Below are 7,848 nucleotides of genomic sequence, written 5' to 3' on the forward strand. Positions count from 1 at the left end.
CTGTATTCTGACTGCTGGAACTCACAGATGGCAGGGGTTATTAAGACAATCTCAACCTGGCCCTTTACTTATTTAGCAAATTAAAACTATTTTTGATGTCTTTATTAGAGCCGGATAGAAGCTTTCATTCCAAGAAATCACAGCATATTTCCAGTGTTTTTTTCTAGCTCTTTGTAGATTTTAATGCTGATAAATGCAACTGGCCATAAAAGCCACCTATCCCTACTGACTTGCTTCCATTTGTGTCTATAATCACCTTCCCTATTTCTGCAGATGATTATGTGGGTTAGCAAAAACATTTAGGACAAAGTCAAAGGCTGTTCTGATTACTACAACTTCATGTTTGACTTCTGATATCTACCAAGTACGTTGAGGAAATCAGATTTTGCTAGTTCATCCATCCATTCTAGGAAGATAATGTTGCTTATGAGAGTAAAGCAGAGACATTTTCCCAGAGTAAACCAGTATTTCTATAAATTGTTTGAGCTTCTTTATTTCTCTTGATGGATAGTAAATAGCCAGTCTAACTGTTCAGCTTTTTAACAGCTTGATTAGAAGTATGCACAGCTTGGATACCATTTGCAAAGTCTGTATGTCTAAAGTTATTGTGGTATGGTTACAGTGAGAGAAAAAGGTTAGTATAAATCAGCATTCATATCAATTGTTTGATCTGTGTTAGTTTTTATAACATCTTAGGGCAAAAAAACCAGATTACTGTATTTTTTCAAGGGTATCTAGGCCTTACTTATTCATTGTTGGGGTTTTTTTCTGTTAATATTTTATTATTTGTGTTGTGATATTAGTTGGCCTCCCATGGCTGATTTCAGTATATTAGCAATAACTATTAGCTAACTTCTGGGTTTTTTTCTTTAGAAATATGGTGACTCGCCTTGTAAATTGCTAAGTAGACTGAGAGTCTGGATTTCATTGTAGGATTCAACAAACATTAATGCACTCAGCCTATATCAGAAGATAATATCATGCAAGATTATATACCTTTTCTTTCAGGCTGCAGGAAGACATGTTCAGTAGATTTCCTGGTCCAGCTTGGCTGAAAGAAGCAAATGGACATTGCTATATACCCAGTGTTTTGAACAGCATTTATCTTTTCAAGAGTGAACTTGGAATCTTAAGTTTAGGGACTTGGGTGGGAGTTAAGGAAAGAAGCAGGAAAGTAAGATGGTTTGCTTATAACATGGGCAGTGATACGGTTAGGAAGACAACACAGCATCTCCTGCTTCTCAAAACATTTCTGCCTCACAAAGTTAACATTTCAGGTAAAGTTGGGAAAATGATGGTGAGAGGAAAGAAGCCCTGAATGGCAGAGAAGCCTCAGCAATAAGAAGGATGGGAAGGAGGATGGTTTGATTAGTATGGACTGGTAGAGACCAGGCCGATAAGGGAGTTTTTTCCAGCCAGGGGAAAGATGGGACAGATGCAGTTATGGGGAATAGCATCCTACCATTGGTAGGAACTTGCAAGATATTAGCAGTTTCCTACACATTTCAAGTTCTATCACTTCCTGACAAAACAGTAAAAACCCAAGACATCATTGGTATTATTCTCCCAGTCCTTCCCTCTTAATATATAGGGAATTAATGTCAACAGCCTACTAAGTCATCCCCTGTAAAGCAGAAGGGTTCTCCTCTCATGAAATCTTCATGTCATCATTGCTTTTGAACTGAAGCAGATCCCCCATTTTAGGAAATACCTTGTTTATGGGATTATGTTAAAGCAGAAACTCCCCTCTCCTCTCCTAGCTAGTTGGTCTAGCCGCATGGCTTAACAACCTGCCCCCAGGTTAACTAGGCTCTAGACTGAGTAGGCAGATTTTAGCATGCTTTAACTCATGATAATGACTTTATTTATCAAAGACACTTTCTAAGGTTTAATATAATGAATGTGTTCTCTTGAGTGCTTGACTGACATATTTTTGCCTTTCTGCATTTCTGTCATTAAAAAATCTTTTTTTTTTTTTCTACAGAAAAGAAGATACAGAGAGTTTAGGTGACAAATCTGGAAAAAAGGTTAATCAACTCTCACAAGCCAATCTTTGAATTCTACCAGAAACATCACTACAGGGCTCCTATTATTTTATGGCAATGAAGCTGTTAGAGTTTTCTTACTTAGTAATAAGGAGAAAGATTTGCTGTTACCCTTTGTCTGCTTAACTCTTCCCAGCAATGCAGACTAGCAGTAAAAATTTATTTTTTACTGGACAGTTAATCTGCTGTAATTCTACAGATGATTTTTCATTGCTAGATTTGCAAACAGCAAGCAGATCACACCTGTGAGTATTATACAGGACATATACATCCTTTTCACACTGTCTCAGCTACAGTCCATCATGGGAAAGTGTAGCACTGTCACCATCTTGACTTGAGTTTTAGAAAGGTTTTTCTCAGCCTTCAGCTGGATCTCTTGGTCAGATTGAGACTAGAGTGCTGTTCCAGTCCTGTTGTCATCCTACTCTTTGTAGTACATTTTAGGAGGATAAAACCACTGATACTGTCTCAAGAACATGAGCAGGTGAGCAGGAAGAAGAGGAGAGTTCACAGTTCCCCTGACATACTTGAGTCTCAGAACAACTGGCAGCAGGATGTAATCAAAGTCCAGGTCCTTCCTACACCTTCTGAATCAGTTTTTATATCCAGCATCAAGCAAGGGCAAAAGCTTCCTGAGCCACCTTCCTCTCTTTGGTCATCCAATATAGGCTTTAGCAGATCAAGCTCCCAATACGTTACTTTTTTAATAACATTTTCCTGTCTTGCAACTTACAAGCTTTTTGGGGGTTTGTTTTTCTTTCAGACAAGAAAGAGTGTTCCTTGATTCAGCTTAAGTCAGTCATGCAATTGGAATCATATCATATATATGTTTTATAGAAAACCTTTCAGAATGAATACAAAAACAATATACAAATGTACTCTTTTTTAATTCTTAAAGTTCTGTAGGTATTCATTCTCAAAATAACAATTTCGAGGAACAATTACACTTTAAAAATATAAAAAAGATAAAGTATTTTTGATTCTGTAGCTGAAGCTTAAAAAATTATAATTGTGCAGTATGCAGTATTTCAAGTCCACCTGGTTATTTCTGTTACAAATTATTCCATAATATCTTTGATCTTTTACATTTGTTGTAAGAAAGGAAGGTCTTCATAGACCTGCACTGAAAGCTACAGTTAAAGCTGTATTTACTCACAGTTGAGGTTGAAGCAGGAAGCACCTCATCTGGAAAATTTAAAGAAATAAGAATAAGAAATTAACAGAAAAAAGGCTTATGCATTCCATTCTACCTTCATACTATCTACAGTGTTATTACAAATGAACTGTACTACTTCACAAAGCTTATATTTCCATTCACCCCAGAAACCAAATGGGAACATAAACCCCAACTTTAAGTTTCCACTTTGATTTATAAAATTTTGATAATGGTCTGGTATGGTATCAGCTGAACAAGTCATCTGCCTTCCATAAATTGGCAAAGACATTTCCCTTAATTCTGCTGAGGTTTTCTGTTTTAGTGGAAGTTGTTACAGCTGCTATTTTGGCTGGTGTCCTTCAGAGCTAAAAGCTTGAATCTGTATAACTTCTGCTGAAGAGCCAGCCTCTTCAGGTCAGGGCTGCTGCAAACTCAGAACGCGGGTGGAATGAATGCAGTGGTAGATGCATCCACAGAAAGTTCAATAGAAAAGGAAAATGAGTGACAAATAAATGGAAAGTTCATCTGGTGGGTGTCACCATGGCTTGATGGTGACAAGTGATCACCCCTGACTGATGGGCTATCAGCTGTAAAGTACATTCTTATAGTGCGGACTAAGCAATCATTACAAAATCTGCAGTGTGTTTAGACTCTCATCTTTCAGATACTAATTTTAAATGCCCTTCCCCCATGTGACAGAGATGGTTGGGGTACTATCTTGCTCTTTGTAGAGGAGTTATCGTAAAACTCTTTGATTTGATAGAAAATTGCCCAGTGAGTTATACATCTGCTTAATAGTTAAAATTAGCAAACATATCAGTAGACCTTTCCTAACTCAATCTAAATGGCAGGAGATAGCATTTAGCAGCTCTTCTGTATTGGAGATTTTGGCTTTGTCATAAAAGGGAATGAGGTATACGTGGTAATTTTAGATAGCAGCTAGAAGTAGTGAAAACTGGTATTTTTCTTTTTAGTGTAGAAAATAATCTCTCTGAATTTCTAGGGTGTTAGGAAAGCCTTTTTTTGTTGTTTTGTTTTTCATTGTATTAATGGATAAGCCAGGGCAGATTTGTCATTGGTATCTCTGGGTTCAGTCTGGCTGAGTAGAGAAACATACAGCACAGAGAAAACGTGTTGGTGCAGAAGAGGACTCAAAGTAATTTAGGTATTTCTTTTCTTTTTACAAAATAGACAAAGAAAAGTGAAAATTATCAACGGGAATACTCCTTGGACATTTATTATTCTCTCTGTATCAATTAATTTTTCCAGATTACCAAGAATAATTTAAATAGACATCTTAGTTTATATTCCATGCTTTCTCTTTTTGCTATTTAAATGCAATTTTTAATAAGAGAGATTTAAAGCTTGAGTGACAAAAAGAGTATTGGTTTAAATATGGCTGTCTGATGAACATATTTTTAATAGAAAAATCTGCATTTGGCTTGCTTCTAAAACCCACTGAAGCTAACTTTTCATTACAAGAACTTTATGCACATAAGTAGAGGACTGAACACCTACTGAAGCTGATAGAAATGCTTTAATTAACTTCATAAAGTTCTAGCTAATAATTACTTAGGTGAAATACATGTATCTTTAAACAACTATGATTCTGATTTCTCCTTTCTTCTGAACTTTGATGTAATAAACTTGGTTTTTGTAGGCACAGAAGCAATATGCAAGGCTGTACTGCTTATTTTCATGCTAAATCTAACTGGTCTCAGAATTTTTGTACATATATATTAATAATTTAGCTGGACTGTAACCATGACAATATTGATAGCATATGTAGAATAAATAGGACACAAGACTGCTTACCCAGGAAGAGTCAACATTTAGAATATTGTCAAGATATTTGCAATTCTCAGATGTGAACTAGACAGTAGTTATTAATATTGTTTCTTATACTGAAAGCTACCAGAGGTTAATTTTTTTATTTGTTCTTTTCCTGTTATATATTTGTCTATCAATAGTCTCATGCATTTAACGGTCATGACGTATAAAAGGTTAAACCTGACAGTTCTCCTTTAAATTATATTCCTTTAAATGCCAAAGTGTGTCTCTTTATTTAAACCTTCTGCTAGGGAGAATATTCATTGGGGAATTGTGTTGACTTGATCTCACGTTCTTTTTAGGCGTTGTATTTAAGCCCATTCAGAGCAGTTAGGGCTGATTTTTCACTTCTTGGGACCTCAGTGCAAAGCACTTCATATCTGATATGGAAATATTTGATTAAATTGCAACCATATTATCTGAAATTATTGTTTGGAGTTCAAATCAGAGCAATCAGGTGCCCTGTCTTTTGCAAAACTTCCTATTCATTCCAAAATACAATTTTATTCGTATTTTTATTTCTGAACCACTTTCCTCTCCTGTGTTTTTTACAGTTCAGAGCTTTCACTCATTTCAGTCAATACAAAGGTGCAACAGGGCTATAAAATGAGCTTTGTTGACAATTTGGGGACAGTGCAGATGTCTGCTGTCGCTTGTTGTGGCATGTATTTCAGACGAGTCAGATGAGAGCTCAAGTTCTACCGTGGGCTGGCAACTTCTGTCAGGTGGGACAGATTATTGAGGACCTTTACTACTGGGTAGAACCAAAAGGAAATCAGAAGTTGTCAATATAATGTTGGGTGAAGGGGGGCAGAGAAAGGGTTCTTTGGTAGTCCTAGGACTCCATTTAGGAGTATTTTTCTGCTTCTTTCACAGCTACACTCTGTGCAGAACATTTCCTTTCTCTTTATTACTATTGTTAGAACAACAAAATAATCACATTTAAGCGGCCAATGTTAACGTCAGTCAAACTGCTGTTTCTAAATCTACATGTATTTGTAGGTCTTTCTTCAGGATATATGAGAGTAAAAACTGTACTGTTAAAATATCCCAAATACAAAGACTGAAAAATTAGAAAATGCAAATAAAAATAATCTCAACCTAAAATAAGAAGAAGGAGATAATTTCTATGTGCCAGTAACAAATGGTGAACTTCAAGAAAGGCTATTTTCTGTCACAGTTGCATGTTAGCTTTAACCCTGTGTTGGTCTAAACACAATTAGAGCCAGTGCTGTAGAAGGAAGGGAGTGGTGGCGGGAGGAGGGCTGGTCATCATTGCATCATATGGGCAAGATGTGACAGGGAAGTTGATACCTGGTAATTTTGTACTGTTTGGGGAGTACAGCTACCTTCACACTTCAAGGTACCACTGATCCCTATTCTTATCTGTCAGGTTCTGGGACCTTTTGGGGAAAACACCTACAAATCCTTCTTTAATTAGCTGGAACTCTCTTGTGGCCTAGGGAAGCCTTACTAAATACAGACAAAATCTCTCTAAGATGCAGGGAAGTATGCTGTGTAAAGCAATGGAAACTTGGGCATTTAGGGGAGCTAGCTGTACGCTGCCTTTGCAGCCCTAAGACACTTTCCACCTGCGTGAATATTCTATCTGCAGCCTCCTCAACCTTCTTTAGCATTCTAGCTTGAATTGCTCTCTCCTCTCCTCTCCTCTCCTTTCTCCTTTCTCCTTTCTCCTTTCTCCTTTCTCCTTTCTCCTTTCTCCTTTCTCCTTTCCCCTTTCCTTTCCCCTTTCCTTTCCCCTTTCCTTTTCTTTTCCCTTTTCTTTTCCCTCTTCTCTTCTCTTCTCTTCTCTTCTTCTCTTTTGTCTTCTCTTGTTTTTCCTCTTCTTTTTTATCTTCTTTTTTCTTTTTCTTGTTTTTTTTTCTTGTTGTTTTTCTTTTTTTCTTTTTTCTTTTTTTTCCTAAACGTGGCCTGTTATGAAGAAGTTTGTGATAGGCAAGTTTAAAAGCACACAATTTCTACAGGTTCCATAGAGTTGTAGCTATCTCTGTTCACACAGTCCTATGAAATTGAAACTGAATTGTATTGAATCTGAGTAAAAATACTGTGCAAAATATTTCTGTATTTTGGATATTTAAGAGAGCTCACTTCTTGCTTCAGTTAACTCTGCTATGTTATATGTAAGTTCCCCCCAAAATTTGGGGAATTATTTGAAGCACTGTCTGTGCATTACTACACCAGCTATGACTATCCCAGGCACTTTAACATCCACAGCATAAATTCTGTAGGGTAGCAGAGTTCCTCCTACACCTTCACATCTTTGAAATTAACTCCCTTTTCAGTTTTGACAGATCACAAGTTTTGTTAGCCTCAGAAGGCAATGAAAAAAGCATTTATTTAAGTGAACTTTTTTTGATGCTGCACTTTCCATCCAGAGATGAAAACCTAGCCCAGACGCTAAATGCAGTCTTTGCATCCTACAAGTATTTTACTGTGCTTTCATAAAAAAAGTGTAACCTTAGTAGAGATATTGAGGTAACAGACAACGGAAGTAGTAGTAAAGGAAGAAAGTACACTAGCTCAGAACAGAGACTGAAGATGCAGTCTGGTATACAGCATCCTCTGCTGCTAAATATATAACACACAAAAAGATGGAGAATGAATGTTGCCAGTTGGTGAAAGTGGTAGTTAATAGACTAAATCCTCTTTTTACATGAATTTACCTGTATCACATCAGTGAACAACAGCATACTCTGAGAAAAAATAGACGTTTTATGACATGCATTAAAATTTAGTATTAATTAAAATAATTTGTTCAAATACCACTTTTTGTATGAAGCACATTTTCTAATAGAT

Source organism: Harpia harpyja, chromosome 13, assembly GCF_026419915.1.
Source record: "Harpia harpyja isolate bHarHar1 chromosome 13, bHarHar1 primary haplotype, whole genome shotgun sequence".
NCBI lineage: Eukaryota > Metazoa > Chordata > Aves > Accipitriformes > Accipitridae > Harpia > Harpia harpyja.